Source organism: Pteronotus mesoamericanus, unplaced genomic scaffold (assembly GCF_021234165.1).
Source record: "Pteronotus mesoamericanus isolate MK-2021 breed Mesoamerican mustached bat unplaced genomic scaffold, CSHL_Meso_final scaffold_167, whole genome shotgun sequence".
Lineage (NCBI taxonomy): Eukaryota > Metazoa > Chordata > Mammalia > Chiroptera > Mormoopidae > Pteronotus > Pteronotus mesoamericanus.
Window position 1 is genome coordinate 44,435,306 of NW_026555308.1, and position 21,844 is coordinate 44,457,149.

The window sequence follows — 21,844 nt, forward strand, 5'->3', positions numbered from 1 at the left end:
TATCTTTGGAGCATGGTAGAAAATACTATAACAAGCTATTAACTTGTATAAATGTGTTCAACACATCAGCCCTATGGAAGGTATCCATGTCATGACTTAGTTCATTCATGGATTGGCTCATGTTCTTGCTTCCTGAAAACTGCCAATGAAATAGAGCTTTATTCATTAGTTAGCTTTATATTTTAATGAGGAAATGTTAGTAGGTGTTAACATATTTTAGAATATACAATATGAAAAGTTTTTTGTAGACATTACACAGGCCTCAAAATCTCTACATTTTTTTTTGCTAAAATCAGATGTTTCTAACATTTAGGATATGAGTTTAGCAGAAACTAGCATAGCTTCTTAATGTGCATTTATATATCATGAAACAACAATCAAAAGTGTGCAATGTAATACCTTTCCCAGGTCCAATTAAGAATTCTCACATTTTAAAACTATATGTGATTAGTCTAAGGAGGAGAATAATTCATATTTCTTAATAACTAGTTAAAAACTTAGTGTATATTTGCATTTACCCTATAAGATATATCTGAATGCAACTATAATCACAATTTTTGTTTTCAGAATTTTTTACTTGGTACTCCTGCTTGAAAATACCTCTGCACAAATGAGATCATTGACAGACTGTTCTTGTCTTATTCAGATCTCAGCTAAACTATCAATTCTTCAGAGAATTTTCCTTAAGGAAAATATGTAAAACATTCCTGTCTATCCCAAGACACCATTTATCACATTATCCTCTTCTAAGTCTTTCAAACCATTATCTTCTTGGTACCATATTCAAGTACCATAATAGTAAAAAAAAAAATTACTGTTTATTCCTGTATCTCCGTTACCTAGAGCAATGCCTAATATCAAGTAGCTATCCAATATGTATTTTGAGAGAACAGAGTTTTATTATTCAATAGATATCAACAAATGTATAATAAGTACAATAATATCATACTATTGGCCCTTTACCTTATGCAGATTTTATTTGATGAAAAAAAAGTATGCTTTTTTCCAGTGCCAGCAGAGATGATACATACTATGACCATCCATGAGAGTCTTTTCAGTTGTATGGTTGGCAAATGCCGCCTTCCATAGTGTTTCAACTGCTAAGGTCTATGTTTTACTGAAACTGTGCTCACCCAGCTTCCTGACTGGTTTAATATAGTCCTTTTTGGGATTAAATTGCTACATCCACGTCCCATATATTGTGGAAACAATAAAAACAGGTAAGAAAAAATTAAGTATCTCAAAGAGCCACCATTTATTTCAAGCAACTCAATTTTAAGATTCTAAACCTTTGGTTTTAAATACATTTTCTATTCTAAGTATTAGTGATGAAATTTTTTCCACTCCTTGAATGTTGGGCCAGCAATGAAAAAAAATTATATTCTTATTGAGGTACTTCCCATCAGGATCACACAGTAAATAACTACTCTAAATATCTTTAAGTGAGATAGATAAACATGCATAGGTAGACATGTAAATATAAGGGTAGAAACAAATAGATGTAGACAGGAAACATTTTTAGAATCATAAAGGAAAGATAGCAGGGCTTATAAATAATATTCATCTAGAAAGGAACAGAAACTCAAACATAAAAATGGAAAAAGCACGGGATTGCTCTGCTCTATGTGTGGAAGTAGTCAGTGGCAACTGAAAGTTCAGTGACATAAACAGGACTAGAAGTGCTGCACGTGAGATGGAAAATTAAATTCAGTTTTCCTGCATGAGCCCTGTGTCCAATTAAAGCCTCTATCAGTGAATGGAAAATTATCATTGATTTTATCTCAATTAAACTTTTCTTTAGATTTTAAGATAATTGTAAATTCACATGCAATTGTAAGGAATAACACTGAGATCCCATGCATGCTTTCCCCAATGAAAGAAACCATCTTGCAAAACAACAGTATAATATCACAACCAGGATATTGGCATTAATGCAGCTAGAACACAAAATATTCTCATCATACTAAAGATCTCTCACTTTGCTCTTTTTCAGCAACCTCCCACAACCACAAATTTGTTCTCAGATCTAAAATTTTGTCACTTCAACAGTGTTTATAAAACATACAATATCTTACCTTTTAGGATTGAATTTTTTCACACAGTTTAAATCTCTGGAGATTCATCCAATTTGTTGCATATATAAATAATCTATTCTTTCATTGCTGAAAAGTACAGGGGTAGGTAAAATAAGTTTACAGTTGTGAATATGAGAAAGAGTTTATTATTTTATTATTTGTTAATTACTGTATTATTTGTATTACAACTGTAAATTTACTTTTGCACACCCTTGTATACGGCAGTATAGATGTGCTAGTTTGTTTAAACCATTCATTTAGCCATTGAAAGTCACCTGTATTGTTTCCAAGTTTTGGACATTAGAAATAAAGTTGCAAAAAACATTTGGGTACAGGTTTTAGTGCTAACATAGTTTCCATTTCCCTGACCGAAATGCTTAAGAGTGCAATTGCTGGTTTTATGTCCATTGCACGTTTAGATTTAAGAAACGAACTGCTTTCCAGAATGGATCTACCATATTACCTTTCCAACTGCTGTGTAGAGTAATTTGTTTTTTCCCACACTCTTAACTACACTTACTATCGTCACAATTATTATTATTTTTATTTATTTAAAAACATTTAGCAATTCAGATAGGTGTATACTGATACCTCATTTTGATATTAACTTGCATTTCCCTAATGGTTATGATGCTGACAATTTTTTCATGTGCTTATTTGTTACCTGTATATCTTTTTTCTGTGAAAAATTTCTTCATATGTTTCTCCCATTTTCTAATTGGATTTTTTGTTCTTTTATTATTGGGTTTTGTCAATATTTTATTGACACATTCTAGACACTAGTCTTTATCAAATATGTTGTTTGAAACATGTTCTTCCATTTTGTAGCTTTTTTGTATCTCATAACAAGATTTTCTACAGAACAAAAGGTTTTAATTTTTGAAATCCAATATATCAGCTTTCCTTTTATGAATTGCACTCTGTTGCCAAGTCTAAGAACTTTTACGTAGTCCTAGATTTCAAATAATTTCTCCTATATTTTTCAGAAAATTTTATAGTCTTGTTTTACATTTTAGTTCACCATCAACTCTGAGTAATTTTTGTAAGGTATGAGACTTAGGTTTAGGGTCATTTCTTTTTAACCTGTGGAGGTCCAATTCCTACAGCATCATTTTTCTAAGTCTATATTTCCTCTGTTGAATTGCTTTCATATAGTTGAACATACTTGTTTCAGCATATTTCTAGGCTCTTTATTCAATTCCATTGCTCTATATGTCTGTTCCTCCACACAATACTAAACAACCTTGGTTACTGTGGCCATATAATACATTTTGAAGTTACATAGACAAGTATGAACTATTTTATTTTTGTTTTCCATATAATTTTAGGATAATATTGTCTATGTCTATAAAATTACTTGTGATTTTGAGTACAATCATGTTAAACCTTTATTTTAAGTTGGAGAAAACTGGCATCTTTGATATATTTAGTTTTTCCCATCTATGAAAATAGCGTGCTTATTGATTTATTTAGATCTTTGGACTTATTCATCAATACTGGATTTTTATGGTGTTTAAGTTTTATATGTGTTTTGTTATAATTACACTAAAGTACCTTATTTTATTGAGCAACTGTAAATGACATATAATTAATTTTGGTATGTTTGTGGTCATTGCTGGTGTTTCAAAATATTTTTTTAATTTTATTTATTTATTTATTTATTTATTTATTTATTTATTTATTTTTTAAATACATTTGTCTCTGCCTCCCCCCCACCACTTTCTCTTGTCCCCTCTCTCCTTCCCTCCCTCAGCTCTTCCCCTTTGGTTTTGTCCATGAGTCCTTGCTATATGTTCCTTGACTTGCCCCTTCCCTTCCTTTTCCCTGTCCCACCCTCCCTCCTTCTCTCTTGTCTCTGTTGATTTCTTTTCCTTTCAGTGTTCCTGGTCATATTTTCCTTGCATCTTTGTATTGTTGGTTAGGTTCCGCTTATAGGTGAGATCATATGGTATTTGTCTTTGGCCCCCTGGCTTATTTCGCTTAGCATAATGCTCTCCAGTTCCATCCATGCTGTTTCGGTTTAGTAGTTCTTTTTTTCTTTCTGCTGTGCAGTATTCCATTGTGTATATGTACCAAAATTTTTTGATCCAATCATCTACTGATGGGCATTTAGGTTGCTTCCAAGACTTGGCAAATGTAAATTGTGCTGCTATGAACATTGGGGTGCATAGGTTCTTCAAAATATTTTTAAATTGTTATGTCATGGATATATTTTCAAAAGTGGTATCACTGGGTCAAAACACAGCTTTATTTTTAATTTTCTGAAGTAACTCCATACTATTATCCACAGTTGCTGTACCTATGTGCATTCTCACCAACAGCAAACGAGGTTTTTGTTGTTGTTTTTCTTTCCACATCCTCGCCCACCGTGTGTCATGCATCCAGTGACCTGAATGAACTTGCTAATGAGATATTCATTAGAACTTCTAGCAGTATGTTAAATGTGAGTGATGACAGTGAATATCTTTCACCGTACTATACTGGATTACATTAATTTTCAAATATTGTACCAGTCTTACATTTCTAGAATAATGATGTATAAACTTTTGTATATGTTGCTGAATTTTCTTTGATAATGCCATGCTAAGGATTTTTGTGATTCTATTTATTATCAATATCAGACTACAGTATTATTTATTTTTGTGCTTTCTTTGGTTTGAAATCAGGAAAATGATATGTTCTTAATATAAACACAAAAGGTTTCTTCTTTCTTTGTTTTCAAAAGATACTATTAGAATTGGTATTAATTATTTTTTAAATATTTCGTAGAATTTGGTGAAATTATGTAAGCTTGACAAGTTATGTGGCATAACTTTTATATTATGAATTCAATTTTCATTAGAGTTATAGGCTCATCACATTATATGAGTATACTTTATATTAGATATGTTGTGGTTCATGTTATCTAAGTTGTCAAATGTCTGTGTATACATGGTCTTTCCAGAAGATATCCAGTTATGTAATATGAAAAATAGATACAAACTATAAGTAACATTGTACATAGAACACTGATGTCTCAGTCCTATTCAAAGTGGGAACCGTGGGACTTCATACAGTTCTCCCAGTCACCATCAGCTGCCCCATTGTAGTTTCCTGAATCTCATTGATGGTCTGAAATCTCTTCCTTTTTAAAGTTGATTTTAGTTTTCGAAAAGGCCAGAAGTCACAGGGTGCTAAATCTGGGCTGTAGGGTGGATGAGTCACCTGTGTGATTTGTTGTTTCGCCAGAAAGCTTTGCACAAAAATGATGCATGAATGTGTTGTCACGATGAAGCTGTCAATCACCACTTGCCCAGAGCTGCGGCCTTCTGAATCATCTGATCAGTTTCCATGGAGGAATGTTCAAACTTAATCAAAATTTGATGCAGATTCATTGCTTTACTCACTCAGTCATTTTGAATGTGATGACCACACAGTACACATACTCACTCAATGGCATCTACTGCCCCTACTGACCCATACAGTGAAGTCATCATTGTTCACTTATGCACATTCTAGTCCACTCCCCTAGGCTGCCAGGTTACATTGATGTCACACAAACCATTCTCTGTATATTAACAAAGCTTTGTCTTTTACCTGACAAGCCTCATATGCTGAATATGTGGCTACACTATTTACTTGGATTCTAGGCAATCTCAAATACAACCAAGTACTTTTTGTTCTGGTTTCAACACACACACACACACAAACACCTTATCTGACTTAAAGAGAAAATGAAGATATGAATAATTATATATCTCCTACATAAAATAGCAATGTAATTCTCAATATCTCCACAAAGAAATCTAATTTATCTTTTTTTTATTTTAAACATTTGATTTTAACCTTATTAAGTAAATGTTAATTATAACATTTCTGTAATTAATAACTAAAATAATGTGCACTTTTAACTTTGCCATGCTAGTCAGTAAAACAGAACATCACTTTATTGAGTCCTATATAATTAATAACTTTCATACATCATTTATATTTTATGCAGCAATTCAAGGCTATGTATGGAAACCTGTGGAAGGAGTTGGCATACCATATAGGTCTAATGTTGAAGGGACTTTATTTTTTAATTTTTAAAACCTACCTGCTCTGCCCTGGCTAAGTGGATTGAGTGCCAGCCTGCAAACCAAAGGATCACTATTTCGATTCCCAGTCAGGGCTCATGCCTTGGTTGTGGGCCAGATCCCCAGTAAGGCGCGTGCGAGAGGCAACCACATGTTGATGTTTCTCTCCCTCTCTTTCTCCCTCCCTTTCCCCCTGTCTAAAAATAAATAAATAAAATATTTAAAAAAATAAAATACTACTCTACTGTATGGTAACCTTTAAGGAATGCAATTATTATGTATATTATGCAGACATTTTATTTCCTTTGCTCTAGGTGTCATATGAAAATTTAAATAACCAAGTAAGACTTTCAAGGCACACACTAAATTTAATATATTTTTAAAAAAATAAAGTGGGGTACTTTTGCTGTTTATCAAAGTGATATCTGATCTACCAGTTAGTGCAAGATTCCGCAAACACTATTTCTTATAAATAAAAAAGATGTATAAACTGATATATAAAAATGGTGAGTAAACTTGTTTCCAATCAATAAAGATGAAGACCACCCTGATCCAGAACAGGCAACTTAAACTGCTGCCCAAATCCTCACAGAGAATTTCCTTTAACTTCCCCCCGGCAAAATTCTGCTTGTGTCACATCATTATCCTTTCTTTTTTAAGTAAAATTTTTAAATATGTAATTGTGATAGTGTATCATATGTTTCTATTCCTTAAATGGAAAAAGATATGTACATACTTCTTTTTTAAATTAAAGCAGTTTTAAGGTGAGCTACTCGTTTTTCTTCATTGCACTCCTCTATGAAGAGCAGTCTGCATTAGTGCTTATGGAGCTAATGATCTCAAAATCATTTTGAGGAATTTTAAAACACAGGAAGAAATCCATTAGAGCTCAGTAGCTGTTCATTTTACACAATATAAGTACTCATGTTTCTAAGTGCATAGACTATTCAGCATAGTTTAGAAGCTTTCATCAAACCAGAAGGAACAAATGCATAATTATACTATGTAATTATATTTCACATTCTTTCTGAATTTGGAGTTTCTGTATTCCCTTTAAGTTATATGAGTATAACTGACTTATTTGAAAAAGATAATAAAAGGATAATATCTTTAAAGGACTTTGCTTTTTTTCTTTTTCTTTTTATATTGATTAGCTAAATCATGGTTACAAACATTTCAAGAATAGTCTATTAAATTAAATGAATGATTGATACTTATGTTAGGGTTTTTGTAATGGCTAATGACACTCTCTTTTTTAAATACTGCCACAAACGGGACTTTCATTTTAGGCATACTTGATAACCATTTAATTATTAATTGCATCACTTTATTTTTTGTCAAGTGCCAGTTTTCTTGTTATATACTAAATAATTTGCTGATACCAACATGTTTCATTTCTTTCTTCAAAGTATATTTAAAACAAATCATATCTCTAAAATATTCCTTAAGGTAAATAAACCAGTGGTTGAATTATTTTGTTTTTCTTGTATGTTTGGTTTTATATTTGGTTAGGGCCTTTTCTTGGGTTCAACATATGTTAAACTTCCAAATAACAAAAATCAATTCTTTTCTAATTCAAAGCATTCAAGTTTGATTTAGCATATATTTTAAATTCTTTCAGACATTTGATATCAGCCACTTGAGTTAAGCTTTCTGGAATTTACTTATATCTTTTATTTGCAATGTTAAATTTAGTACCTGGAAAATGTAATACAAGAGACATTTGGGTAAGTACTAAAAATCAGCAATATTATTTCTTTCAGTCTCTTTTCTAAGTAATAAAACATCAAGCACTTGATAGAATTGTTTTTAGATTTCTTGGAATTTATATTCCTTAGTTTAAGGTCACTGAAGGGTCTTCCTTTTCAGGTTTTTCAGAACAGTTTCTGGTATCAGTGATATTACATATGCATAACAATGAAATCATTCCTTGGTGTTTTTTGAGAGTGTAATGCCCTTCACATCTAAATTCTATTTAGGGTAATCAAAGTATTTAATTTAGTAGACAAACATATCTTGATATAATTAGTTTTCCTAGCAAACTGATGTTCTTTTTTTTGTTTTTTAGGTTTTAAAACTTCATTTGCATATTAAAAAATTGTGCATTCAATTTTTAATCATTAATTAAATAATTAAAATCATTTCAACAACAATAACAACAAAATGGCACTCTGATTAAATTGCATTTTACAGCCTGCAGGACACCCTGGACCAGCTTGGTTTTTACTCCGGATTTCACTGTCCTCCCACCCAGCTTCTTCACCAGCACGCAAGTTGTTTTCCTTCCCTGCCAGCCAGAGAGGCAGGTGGGAGAGGCAGGCGTGGCCTTCCTTGTCAGTAGTTCTGATGTGAAAAGGGACAGCGCAGTCATTTAAACTGATCCAACTTTTTTGCATCTTAGAAAGTTTAAACAGCTAAAAGAAGTAACATAAGAAGGCAATGCTTGTGGAATGTACCGTGCATATTGGCGGTGCAGGCCCCACTGCGAGTTGCCTACTTGCTTCTCCTGATCAACCGTTTCTTTGGAAGGCAGGGGATTTTTCTCTTGCGTTTCTGTCTTCTTCAGTTTCAACTTACCGCATTTCTCAGTCGCGGCCATATCGGGCTTATCAGACATGGTTGCTGAGGAAGCGAGAGAGGCGGACGAAGGAGAGAAGTTGGATCTGCCGGGTGACCGCCGCAATCCCAACTGATGTTTTTAAAGATGGAAAGGACGTCTCTGACCTAATAATGTCCATAGCACCAAATCCTATGCTTTTTCCAAAAATATTAGCTTAAGATCTACTAATAAGCTACAAACTTCTGAGCTGTAAGAAATAAATCAAATAGCATAATTGCCAAATTACTATTCAGACTTAACCCATATGCTATTTAAATGAAGGGAGCAAAAACCCATATTTTGTAACAAAATTAATTTTCTATGTTTTTAGACATGTCAAAAATAAATAAAACACATAATAGAATTTGTATACATATGAACTTTTTATGGCATGTGATATGATTAATACATTTATGTTTTTATATTTATCTTTATATTCTGTAATATTCAAATCAAATCAACCCTTGAATTTTAAAATGGAATGCCTTTTTAAAGTAAAATTGTTTGTAATATTAGTTAATTAGTGATCACTTATGGGCTCTGCAGTAATAATTTTCTAATTTGAAATAAACAGAAATAGAAATGTTTTCACAGTCAAGAATTTGGGATCTAAATAGAGAAATGTGAGTAATGTATTTATATCATTATTTATTTGGCATATTTAATCTCAGTCAAGAATAATTTACTGTAAAGTTTAGTAGTCATTATATTTGTTAATTGTATTTCATTAAACCTAATGTTACAACTGTTGGAAAATGCAATCCTGCTGGTTAAAAATAGGATATGAAGATTTCTTACCACATTAATAGTAGGGTGAATCCACATTTCAGAAAAAAAATCAAATGCAGAAAAATAATGGAAAAGAAGTTAATGGAGGGGGTCTTCTAAATTTTATAATGAGAAATTGCACACTCATTATTTTTGTTTGAGAGAAAATGTTCTTTTAATATGCCTGGCATATAAGGAAATATAAAGGTCACTGGGCTGTTCAAAGGTACCCTGCTTTTTAATTTTCCCTTGAATTTTTTTTTGTTTTTGTGTGTTTAATCTCTATTACTTTTATGTGTGACTTTCTGGCCCTTTGAAGATAGTCTGTACTCCTTGTCTTCACTAGAACTCTACAATTCTCCTGTAACTCCTCCAAGTACAGAGAGTATTTTTCATGTATTTTTCCTCTTACCATCTCAGAAATTAAGTATTTTACACTTAATCGTTCTTTTTTGCTGATATCTTCTGAAATCATCCACATTGCTGCCCTACTCCTGCTCTGTCTCTTCTGCCTTTAAACCCTTTCATCCTTTCCTGCTCTGAATTTGGGGGCAGCATAGTCATGGTTCTTCTCACTTTACCTCTTTGATCCTTCCTTTACAGTCATCCCCATACCCCTCATATATTTATTCTATTCACTGTTGCTCTTTTATCAATTATTTTATTTGCTCTCATCACTTCAACAATAGTCTATACCAGAAGTACCCAAATCTGCATTTTATTCACAGACCCTTATTTTCTTGTTTTCAAAATCTCTATTTAGATAGTACTCAGGCACCTTACCTTGTATTTAATGTAAGAGGGATATGCAGACTTTTCCTCCTTTGGGGCTCCTCCTATTTTACAAGCCAGAAACCTCGAAGTGACTCTCCCTTCATTCATCTCCATCACCACTTACATTCATTTGTAGTGGTTTCAATTTCATAATTTATTGAAACCAGTCCCTTTGTCTAAATTCCAAATACAACTTATTAGTGTTCATTCTGCCGTCCTTTCACCCAGATTTATACAAACAAAACAAAACAGCAAAATACTTTTACTATTTCTTCATCACAGAGCTCATTTTCTCTGTGTAAATATCAGGTATTTATGTATTTTCCATTTCTTTCGGTTTCCCCAATGCATTCTCAAGAACTTCTTCTGAAAGCTTTTACATCATTAACGTTCTCTTGCTGTCTCTTCTGCTCTTAAACCCATTCATCTAATTTTTTATTTATTTCAACATATTTTACTGTTTTTTCCATTCTACTTCTAGAATCATTGGAAATTAATAGTTACTAATGTTTGTTTTGGCTGGTTGTTCATTTTGAAGTCTAATTTTCTCCTATGCTTGCTTTTGGCAATTTGCTGAACATAATATTTGAAAAATTATATAGTTATATGGATACTATGATGAATAAAGTAAGATTTTTCCATTCAATGAGATTTATATTTGCTTTTAAATTCTACTTTTTTTTTTGCTTGTTTGCTTGTAAATTTAAAAATTAGCAAATTTAATTCTACTCATCCCTTAGGATAGAGAGAATATGTTCCCCATTTTAGACATTAAGAAATTGAAACAATACAGGTAATTTACTTGCTCAAGGTGCCACAGCGAGTAGAGGTAGGACATTGAAACAAATAGATATGCCTCATTCCACAATCAGTATTTTGTACTGGATGTGGTAGGTAATGGGTTCTTTATATAGTTATGATACATTATTATTATACAATAAGATTTAATTTTATGTATATTTTATTACTAAATTTTGTTTCATGGATGTACTATCCTTTGAAAAATAATTCACAACATGAATTTTAGAGTTGAGTTCTCAAGTTTAAAATGTTTTTTCTTTATTTTTATGAACAAAATTGGGTAAAATGAGCATTCCTGAACTTACTCCCCACTCTTATTCTGCCTACACATAGAGTGTCATATATATATGTGTGTGTGTGTCTCATATACATATGTATGTGTGTGTGTGTGTGTGTGTACATCTCCTCATTCTTTGAGTTTAACAATGTTTGATGCTATTTCCTACTGTTGTTTGTTTGTAGTTATCACCCGGTGATCTCATTTTCTGTGTGTTTCTTAGCAGTTTTCATATTCTTTAAATTATAAAGAAATTACAATGCCTATTTTAGATATATTTGTGTATAAGTCATAGAAATTATCAATTTATTTTCTAAGCTTTTCTCCCTAAATCAACTTTCTCCATTATGAAATAACTACCAAATAATGAACACTATTATAATAAATAGGGATAATTCATCTATGTGAATAACTAATCTGAGAAATTATCTAAAACATATTTCTGTCTGCTGTAGGGAGAAAAAAAAAGTCAATTACATTATTTGAGAATATCACTGAACCATGAGAAGAATCTGAGTCTAGATTGCTGTATATATAACAAATTTGTGTCTAGAGCTATTTAAAGATTTCATTATTTCCTAACTGATAATTTATTTCATTAATTTCAAAATAGCTTCCATAGAAATCATAAACTAAAATATGTCAGTAGCTGACTGGTGACTGAGTTTACTTAGATTCTTATTCTTCCTTATCAAATCTATTAAAATCTTATTAAATATATTTAATAAAGAATACATTGAGAAAAGCATCGAGGTAGAAGTAACATACTCATACGTCCACATGATCTCAGGAATATTATAAGAGAAGGAGTTATATTTTACATTATAAGAAAGGAAGGTATACAATAGTAGGGAGTATTGTGGAACTCCTGGAGATTCTCAGGTGTTATATGCAGAAAGAAGGAAGGGACTAAATTTTAGATGACAGATTATAATACTGTCAGCAAAACTGTGGCTCAGGTTTGCACATCTCCTTACTTTCCCATATCACATTCATAGCGAGGTGTTTACCACCAGTTTGAAGCTGGAGAACTAGTTCTGAAAGAACACTTAGTTAGGCAAGTCTGAGGCTTCCTGAGTTAAGGACTGTTGCAATAGAGTAGATCATTCTTATAGGTTGTGTTAATGGTAGTTAAGAGGGAATTTAACATAACTTCCTGGTTGTTTTACCTAAACACACAAACTAAAAACCTGCTAGTAGATATATCTACCCCTCAAAAAGAATAAACATTTCAGTATCTTTATGTATTAAAGAGAGAAAAAGTTACTTTACCTAATTAACTCTGTCTTTGATTCAAAACAATGAATAAACCACACAAATCTCAAGGTGAATTAGAAAAGCCAGCAGTAAAAAGAGGTGCACAAATGCTTTTAGAATAACTCTCCTTAGAGGAAACATATAATTCAGAGAAGAGAAGAGAACTTAAGTATTATATTTAGTCTCTTCAACAAATAGTACTGGGAAAACTGGACATCTACATGTGAAAGAATGATGCTGGACCCTAACTAAACACCAAATACAAAAATCAACTGAAAATGGGCCAAAGACTTAAATGTTTAGCTAACACTGTTAAAACTACTAAGAGAAAACATATAAGTAAATCACCATGATGGAAATTTAGAAGAATCCTGGTTCTTTAATCTTTAAACTTGCAATTTAATTACACTTTCACTTGTTGCAACAATTAATCAAAATGACATATTGATTTGCATGGGAAAATGAAGAATACTATGAGAAGAATAATAGAATCAGAAATTGGTATACTGTTTTTCCCAGTGCATTTGGTTCAGATATTTGCACTGTGTGTGCCAAAAGATATTTTTCCAATTAGTATGCACTTTGATGTTATAGTCAGTGTTTGCTTGTAAATACAACTTTACAAAAACTCTTTATGACATTAGATACTAGAATCGTGAGATTATTTCATACTGATTTCTTAAAATAAGGAGTTAATATCTATTTTTTACCTTCTATTTTTTTATTGCTGTTATTTACTAATCCACCAAAGACTTTGTCATTTTGTCTGGTCTCCACACTTCTCTGCCCTTTATTTTCCACTCCACTGTCCTTAGGCAGACTTTCCTGTTCCACTGGGGTGAACATGTCTCATATACACTTTTCTTCACAATGTGTAATTTGGACTGTGTCATGTCAGGGATGGAACAATGCTTTAACCACATTTAACACTTGATTCCCTACTGACACTTAATGAAACTTATTTTGATGAATCTCCTTTGTATTTTTAAGCTCTTACTTCGATTTCATAATTTAATGGAATAAAGTGTTCAAGTATTAAAAAGAAAGGAATTAATCTAGAGATTAGATATTATTAACATTATAGAAATTATTTTAAAAGTTATTTATTTCACTTAAATAATGCCTTTTATAGTGAATATTTTCATAAATGCAATTATACTTCAGATATACTATAAATTCACAATTGATAAAACATAGGCTTAGAAATATCTTTAAAGATTTACAACATAAACTTGCTCATTTTACAGAAGGAGAAATAAAGTTCCAGATAAACCAAAGCCATAAATCAAGGCAAATAACATGGGCAGGTCTAGAATGAACTGTTTCTCCTAAATCCTATCATGGCCCCTCCTTCACCAACAGCAGGTAAAGTACTATCCAATGTAAATTCTAAAGGTGGTTTAACTCAGCATGAAAGAAATGTCTTGCATTGATCTGTGTATCCACTAACAAATTTTGAATATATTTCCTGAGAAAATTAAATATATTTCAGCTAATTACAAAAGTATGCAGATGATCTACATGATGTTGCAAAGCATTTGTTTCTTTGTATAGCTGTCCAAAGACGCTCAAAATTCCTATTGTAATAAGGTATCATTTTTTAAAGATTTTATTTATTTATTTTTAGAGAGAGGTGAGGGAGGAAGAGAAGGAAAAAGACATCAATGTGTGGTTGCCTCTTGCACGCCCCTTACTGGGGACCTGGTCTGCAATCTAGGCATGTGCCCTGACTGGGAATCGAATCAATGACCCTTTCTTTGGTTTACAGGCCAGTGCTCAACCCACTGAGCCACACCAGCCAGGGCGTGTATCTTATAGTAACTGTAAAATTATGTTTGAAGTATGAAAAGTTTTCTATAACATAATCTGGAAAATTACTTGAATTACAGTATATTTATTTGGTTTTCTTTCATACATACATATGCACACACAAACACAAACAGGTACACATACACTCAGAATGGAAGAGAATGTGAAAAGTTCATTAAGAAGGGAAGAGAAAGAGACTGAACTTACAGCTGGTACCAAGATTTTGATATATCAAAACATTTTCTCCTATCTTTTGTTTGACATGTGTTGATTGTCCCAATTAAAGTGCCAAATGCCTAATTATAGAGACTTTTATGTGTCATAAAGAATATGGGGCTTACTCTAAACATTTATGTAAAATTAAAGTTAGTTCTATTGTAGACCTAGCTTTGTTGTCAATTTGTAGTGTGACCATAAGCATGTAATATTAATGTGTGTCCATTTCCTTAAGTGTAAAAAGTGTAAAAACAAGAATTTTTTCTTCTTTTAATATTCTTTACAAATTCATTCAACTTGTAGGCTTTTTTCTTTTCTTCTTCTTCTCTTTTTGGGGGGGGGGGGATTGGGTTATGTGGCTGCTGTCAACCCCAGAGGAGCATGATCAGTTAATAATGTCTGGATGTTTGCCTGGCTGTTAGAAGGTATATTCACTAATGAATTTAGTTTATTTTTTATTCACTGTTCTGTAAATGTTATATTGTTTTAAATTCAAAGGCTCATTTTTACCTCTGTTACTCTGTAATTTTTCTAGATTTATCACAGCCCTCCCAATAAGTACAAAAAATATTAAAGATCATAATCATAATTTAAAATCATAAATTTATTTACCCATCCTTTACACCAAAAGCAGAATTTCTTTGTCAATTTAATTGTCAGACTGCAAGAAATAAAGGCTCAAAAGACAAAAAAGTAATGGGAAACTTTTACATCATTTTGTGTCCAAATGTTTTAAGTAATTTAAAAGATATTGTGCCTATAACATATTTATTCTTTATTACTGACCCTGAGTTTGATACATTCCTTTTATCTCTTTGCCTCCTTCCAAAGCTTTACTTCAATTTTAAACCTTAGAACTTACCTTGTCTTGAAAATCACTTTGTGCTCTTGAAAGATTGTGAAAACCTCAGTGATTTTTCTATTTTCTTAATTTCTTGAAATGCAGAGAAATGAGTAAAAGAAATCTCTTTTAGTTCCCCTTGAGATGATTCCTTTCTATTTAGAGATCTTTGCAAAATCTATGGCATTTTCTGCCTAATTATACAATTTTATTTGTTATTACCTAACATTTGAGTTACCACTTAGACAATACCATACTAACAGATTATAACCCAAGAATAAAATTACCCAGTTTGCTTCTGAAGAAAATTTATGTGCACACATATACACATAAACACATACATAGATAAATACATACATCATAGCATAATATCTATAAATACATATATATTATTAAAATAATTATGAGTATATTTTTATAGATTCTTTTTACACTGCAATGGACTTTGCATTATTCTTTCATATAGACAACACAATCAAGACTCCTGGCACACACTCTGAACCCTAGAGACCTTTGCAAAATTTTTTCTATTATTTTCAAAGAATGGACAGCTATTGGATTATAATTAAATTTAGGTAGAAATTGAAAGATGATATTTGAAGTTTTCAATATCAACTTTAGAGTCTAAATATGATAATCAAACCATGAATTAGATTTTGTGTTAGATTGGTGGATATATTAGAGAGTATAAAATCAGGTTGACATGTTATCAGTAGCTGCTCTTCTCATCAGAACTATTTTACTCTACATTGCTCACATTCATCTTGCTTTCCTACCAAGGGAGATCACACTATAAAAAACTAATATTTATGCTACAATTGGCAACATATTTATAGTAAAGAAAAATGCATCCTGAAGGTTAGCAAAAGCTCTTTTGGAAAAAGAATTATCCAAGTATTACCATTTGTTATCAGAGCAATGTTATGTAATTGCATTTTAAATTATTTGGAATACATTAATATTAATATTTTACTTTACTAAGATTTCTCATTTAATTTTTGTACTTTAATATTCTTCCCATTACTGCTTAAATCTCCTCAGTTTTTTAAATCTGGAATATTTATATTTCTTTTATATACTAAAATATCTGTGATACTGTGTGAATTATGAATTAATTTAAAATTAAGATAAAGCAAATTAATAAAAATCAGTATTCTGAAAACATAACCTACTTGAAAATCATTTGCTTCTAATTAATTTGAATTTAGTCAGTATATGTATCCATAGGCAAACCCACAATTACTGTTTTAGATAATCATATTAGATTTCCTATATTTTCTTGTTTCTCTGCATCCTCATCTCACCATGTCTTTTTCTTGAGTTAATCATAAGTATTTTTTTTAAGATCTTAGGAGAATAGCCACATATTCAGTCGCCTCCTTCAGATATCTTGTCCAAGATGACTTATTGAATGCTATACATTTGTCTATTTGTATTCATGGAGAATTTGTTCCAGGACCCCTGAGGATACCAAAATCTGCACATGCTCAAATCCCTTATAAAAAATGGCATATAAATATGTAATCTATACATCTCCTCCAATATATGTTAAATCATCTCCAGATTATTTATAACATCAAATATGATGTACATTTAATGGGTTGATATATCTTAAAATGATGCAGGAGAATACTCTCTTGGCTTTCTCTTGCATAAACATAGTCAAAAAGGTTTTCAGGTTTTGCTTGCTAATTTTTTTTAGGGTAACTTCATTGGAAAAATTAAGAAGCAGCTGACATCCATTACCAAAGGGAATAAGACTTTGAGACCACCTGCTACCTACTTTGACACATCAATGCCAACCTTTGTAAACTGTCTAAGCCACAGGGGGTCATGTCCAGGTGTGCTGGCATATTTCGCCACTTCATTTCTGATTTCAACCTGATTAAAGTGCAAATGGACTATTTCGGGAATTCTTTGTTTTTGCTGAATGCATTTCTAAAATTGTTACACTGGTTGTTGCTGGAGACAAGTTTTCCAAAAATGGCTCCACTGGGAACAATTTTCAGACATCCCTCCTTTTGTTTTGTTTTAGAGCTTTTCTTTTAAGTAGTAATTGTCTCTCCTCAGTACTCTTTTTACATTTGTGTCTATTATTATAAATACCATGTATCATTTTAATTGTTTGTCTCTGTCATTTTAAATTCAATTTTTAAAAGGTATAGTAAGGAAGAAAAGTAAATGGCCCTAATTAACAAATAAAGCAGAGGTTCATTAACAGAGTAATGTTGTTTGAAAATACTAAGATTTCTTATTTAATTTTTGTACTTTAATATTCTTCCCATTACTGCATAATTCCAAATGTTATAAAAAAAATCACAATTTACAATTAAGACAAATCAGATTAATAAAAATCAGTATTTTTACTGATTTTAATATGATTTTTAATTATAAGACAAGAAATCACTAATGATATACAGCTTAAGCTGATTGTGTCTAAAAATTGAGGCTGTGAATTTTCAAAAAGCAATAAAGTTAGAATGAATGAAAATAAAATGATGATCAGAGTAATCCGGCAATATATCCTTAAAAAGTACGTTACCCAGGGCTTCAGATCAGTGCAGAGTCCAGACTACATTGATCTCCAGTGATGAGAAATGTATTCTCTATAGGCAAAGTGTTTATGTCTATATTCCCTAAAATATATTTTAGGCTGTATAAAACAAAAACCACAAACCTTACTATACTTACTATATATCTACTCATCTAAATACTGTCTGACTTTAATGGCAGAGAATTGAATGATCAAATGTTTTAGAAGCTATTTATATATATAAATAATAAAACCTTTATGAAAAACTATTGAGTAAAATATAATTATATATATTTTATCCAGGAAATTATTTTTGGACCAAAGATGATATGTTTTACTTTTTGTTTGATTTTAACTAAACTTAATTCTATATGTTTTGTTTTAAAACAAATTCAAAGCTCTCTTTTATAAGTAGGTGATTTTAAAGAGAAGCTAATTGTAGAATAAACTGTTAATAAATAATCCATTAAAAAACACCTTTCCAAGGTTTTTATCTCCAAGACCTTTTTCCAAGGTCTTGTTCTCCTACCACCAACTAACTCAGATCATGTGAAAACCAAGGAGATAATAATCTAGTTTTCATGCATTATATGTCAGCTATTGCTTAAGATGCAGATACACTTCTATTCACATAAATGACATTGTAGCTCAAAATCATTTCTATTATTCTAGGTAAAATGTATGCTAAGCCTGAGATTTAACAAATTTCTTATGGCATCTGTATAAGAACACAAACAACAATCAAAATAAATATTTCCATATTGCCTCAGTCAAATAAGTGTAAAAAAATATATGTGTTTTATTTAGATGATTAATCCCATCTGTTTTGTGTTCTTTCTCTGAAGTATAATTTTTAAAGGGAAACCTTATCAGACAAATTATAGACTTCAAACAAAGCCATAAAAAGGGATAATGAATTTCAAGGCATAATACTTAAGGGAATGGCCCAAAAGGAGGATATAACTCTTGTAAATAAACATATATGCACCCAACATAGGAGCACCTAAATATATAAAGAAAATTTTGGAGGACATCAAGAAAGATATTGAAAACAACACATTGGTTGTTGGAGATTTTAACACCCCACTGTCAACAATGGATAGATCTTTCAAACAAAGAATCAGCAAGGATATTGTGGCACAGAAGAACACTCAAGATCAAATGGCATTAATGGATATATACAGAACCTTTTACCCACAGAAGCAAAATATACATTCTTTTCAAATGCACATAGAACATTTTTTAAAGATAGCCCACATGGTAGGACACAAAACAAGTCTCATCAAATTCAAGAAAATTGAAATCATATCAAACATGTGCTTAGATCACAATGGATTGAAAATAGAAACTAACCTCAAGATAAAAACTCCAAAACATTCAAATATATGAATACTGAATAAGATGTTATTAAATAATGAACAATGAGATCAAGAAAGAAATAAAAAGTGTCTGGAAACAAATAAAAATGAACACAAAACAACCCAAAAGATATGTAACACAGAGAAGGTAGTACTGAGAGGGAAGTTTATAGAAATACAGGCCTACCTAAAGAAGATAGAAAAATCTCAAATAAGCAATCCACCCCTACATCTAAAAGGACTAGAGGAAAAAAAAAACAGTTGCCAGAATGAGTTGAAGAAGAAAATGATCAAGTCTGAGCAGAACTAAATGACGTAAAGACTACAAGAACAATTCAAATGGTCAATGAATCCAGGATCTGGTTCTTTGAAAAGATAAACAAAATTGGCAAACTTCTCAGCAGACCCATCAAGAAAAAAAAAGAGAGGACCCAAATAAATAAAATCAGAAATGAAACAGGAAAAATTACAACCAATACCACAGAAATACAAAGGAGTTTAAGAAATTACTATGGACAACTATATGCCAAAAAACTAGACAACCTGGGCGAAATAGACAAATTTTTACAAACATACAATCTGCCAAAACTAAATCAAGAAGAATCAGAAAGCCTGAATAGACTGATAACACCTAATGAAATTGAAGGAGTAATTAAAAACAAAAACAAACACAAACAAAAAACAACTTGTGGCACACCAATGCTCTGGACCAGAGAGCTTCACAGGTGAATTTTATAAAACATTTAAGGAAGAACTAATTCCTATATTTCTCAAACAATTCCAAAAAATTTCCAGAAGAGGAGAGACTCCCAAATTCTTCATGAGGCTAGTATCAGCCAAACACCAAAACCAGGTAAAAACACAACCAAGAAATGAAACTACAGGCCAATATTTCTAGTTAACATAGATGCTAAAATCCTCAACAAAATACTGGTAATCCAGATTCAGACATACTTTAAAAAGAACATACACCATGGTCAATTGAGATTCATGCCAGGGATGCAAAGATGTTACAATATTCACAAGTCAATAAATGTAATACATCACATAAACGTCATGAAGGCTAATATCAACATGATCATATCAATAGATGCAGAAAAATCATTTGATAAAATCCAGCACCCAATTATGATAAAAACATTTAAAAAAGTGGGAATAGAGGGAGCATATCTCAGCATAATAAAAGCCATATACAAGAAACCTATAGCAAACACTATATTCATTGGGCAAAAACTAAAAGCTTCCCCCTTAAGATCAGGAACAAGAGAAGTGTGTCTGTTTCACCATTCTTATTCAACATAGTACTGGAAGCTCTAGTCACAGCCATCAGACAAGAAAAAAGAAGTAAAAATTATCCAAATTGGGAGGAGGAGGTAAAAATGTCATTATTCACAGATAACATGATTGTATACATAGAAAATCCTATAGTCGCCACCAAAAAAAAAAAAAAAAAAAAATACTCGGCCTGATAAGTGAATTTGGCAAAACAGCAGCATACAAAGTCAATATTCAGAAATCAATGGCATTATTTTTTCGTTAAACGTTTTTTATTTATTTTTTCGTTTTCTTTTTAAAAAAATTTATTTATTTATTTTTACAAATACATTTGTCTCTGCCTACCCCCCACCACTTTCCTTTGCCCCCTCCCTCCCTCCCTCCCTCAACTTTTCTCCTTTGGTTTTGTCCATGAGTCCTTGCTATATGTTCCTTGACTTTCTCCTTCCCTTCCTTTACCCCGCCCCCCCTCCTTCCTTCCCTCTTGTCTCTGTTGGTTTCTTTTCCTTTCAGTGTTGCTGGTCTTGTTTTCCTTGCATCTTTGTATTGTTGGTTAGGTTCCACTTATAGGTGAGATCATGTGGTATTTGTCTTTCGCCCCTTGGCTTATTTCATGTAGCATAATGCTCTCGAGTTCCATCCATGCTGTCGTGAAGTTTAGTAGTTCTTTTTTTCTTTCTGCTGCGTAGTATTCCATTGTGCATATGTACCATAATTTTTGATCCAATCATGACCAGATGGACATTTAGGTTGCTTCCATCACTTGGCTATTGTAAATTATGCTGCTATGAACATCGGGGTGCAGAGGTTCTTTTGAATTGGCGTTTTGGGATTCTTAGGGTATAGTCCCAGCAGGAGAATCACTGGATCAAAAGGCATTCCCATTTTCATCTTTTTGAGGAAATTCCACACTGCTTTCCACAGTGGCTGCACCAGTCTGCATTCCCACCAACAGTGTACTAGTGTTCCCTTTTCTCCACAGCCTCGCCAGCACCTGTTGTTTGTTGATCTGTTTACGATGGTCATTCTGACTGGCATGAGGTGGTACCTCATAGTGGTTTTGATCTGCATTTCTCTGATGGCTAGTGATGCTGAGCATCCTTTCAAATGCCTCTGTATCTCCTCCTTAGAAAAGCGTCTGCCCAGGTCCTTTGCCCATTTTTTGATTGGATCGTTTGTCTTCTTGGAGTGGAGTCAAGTGAGTTC